The following is a 1,716-nucleotide window of genomic DNA, read 5'->3' as shown; positions in this document are numbered from 1 at the left end:
TTGCCCCCCTTATACAACCGTGCAATCGAACCTCATTAAATTAATCTGCAACTATAACTAATTATTGTTTATACCATCGATTTCATGCAATATTTTTGTGGAATACCTTTAATTTGGAAAGATTCTAATGACAATCGACTTAGCAATTCGTGCCGGAAAGCTTTCTATAATTGCTTTGTGTCACACAACCACCTTAGAAATTGTAGGTGTAGTTTGCTTAGTGGTGGTTTCTTACTCTAAATTAAGATTATTCAAACCATGAACGGCTCCATTAATGATGGTAAATACATCTATTATAAACCAATCCTGGTGTCCATCCTATAATGTATTACTATTTAATTTACTTATGGGACGATAATGCCAAACAAATCACACACACTTATTTGTTAAAGTCAGTAAGATATTAAACATGCGATTTCATTGTACTATAAGCTTAGCTAACCTTATTTTGTAGCTATTGATGTCACCCAAGGTCCAGAGTCCGATGTCTTGAATCGTGTGCGTCGTGTGTCGACATAGTTTAAATCGTTAAACTGGATAGGGCGCGTTTATGACTCAATGTTCATGAAACTTGGTCAGACAGTTCATCTTCAAAATATCAAGGCCGATTTTAATCAAGGTCTCGTGCGTCAGAAAACAAGGTCACTACAAAATATCGTATAGAAAATGTGTAACCAGTCTACATGCCACATTTATGACTTAATATTGATGAAGCATGGTCAGAATGTGTATCCTTACTATATCTTTGACAAATGTAAATCCGGTTTACGTGCGTTTAAAGAAAAGGACACGAGGTAAAATCGCAGCAAAAAATAGTTCCCAATCTAGAGGCCACACATGTGACTCGATTTTGATGAAACTTTGTCTGACTGTTTATCTAATATATATATATACACACACACACAGATATATATATATATATATATATATATATATATATATATATATATATATATATATATATATATATATAACATATGTTTGTATCTCGATCATTATGGTTATTTTTTCAAAGTCACCAGGTTAAATGTTGGAAACCATTTATATTTTACTATTATTTTGTTACTCAATCTTGATGTTACTTGACAATAATGTTTATTTTGACAATATCTGGGTCAAGTTCTAATCCGGATAAAGTGTTTGTAAAATCTAGGTTACCAAGTCAAATAGAAGAAAACTCATATAGCCACCCTAAACAAAACTTTATAACACCTTGATGCAACAAGTTCAGACTATTTATAGTGACAAAGTCAATGCCATATTTCAATCTAGCTCAATTGGGGTTAAATTTTTGGTCACCAAGTCAAGTCTTCGACAATTAGTGATTTTTGAATAATTTGGTGGGCGCTATAGAGCAATAGTGACCCGCTTGTTTTATGTGCGTATGGAAGTAGAAGTAAAACCTAAAGGGGTTCGACAGCTTGCTGATCAATGCAATAAATATAAACACTTAAGGTGGAAAATTGTTCGCATTTGTCTTAAATACCCTATTGTTTCGGAGGAAAATGCCGCAACGGATGACACCCATTGAGATTTGTCTTCTGGAAAGAAATACACATCATATGCAATAAACTATGGAACAAAACGGATAAAAATGTTTTCAAGTATTTAATGGACTGTATAAATAGAAGTTTTGAGATAAAGAGTACAATCTAAATGATGAAGAAATCACGGAACTAAACATTTTCATTTTATTGCTAATATTTGATTGTTCGC

The sequence above is a fragment of the Dreissena polymorpha genome, chromosome 5 (genome assembly GCF_020536995.1).
Source record: "Dreissena polymorpha isolate Duluth1 chromosome 5, UMN_Dpol_1.0, whole genome shotgun sequence".
Lineage (NCBI taxonomy): Eukaryota > Metazoa > Mollusca > Bivalvia > Myida > Dreissenidae > Dreissena > Dreissena polymorpha.
This window is presented reverse-complemented; position numbering follows the sequence as displayed.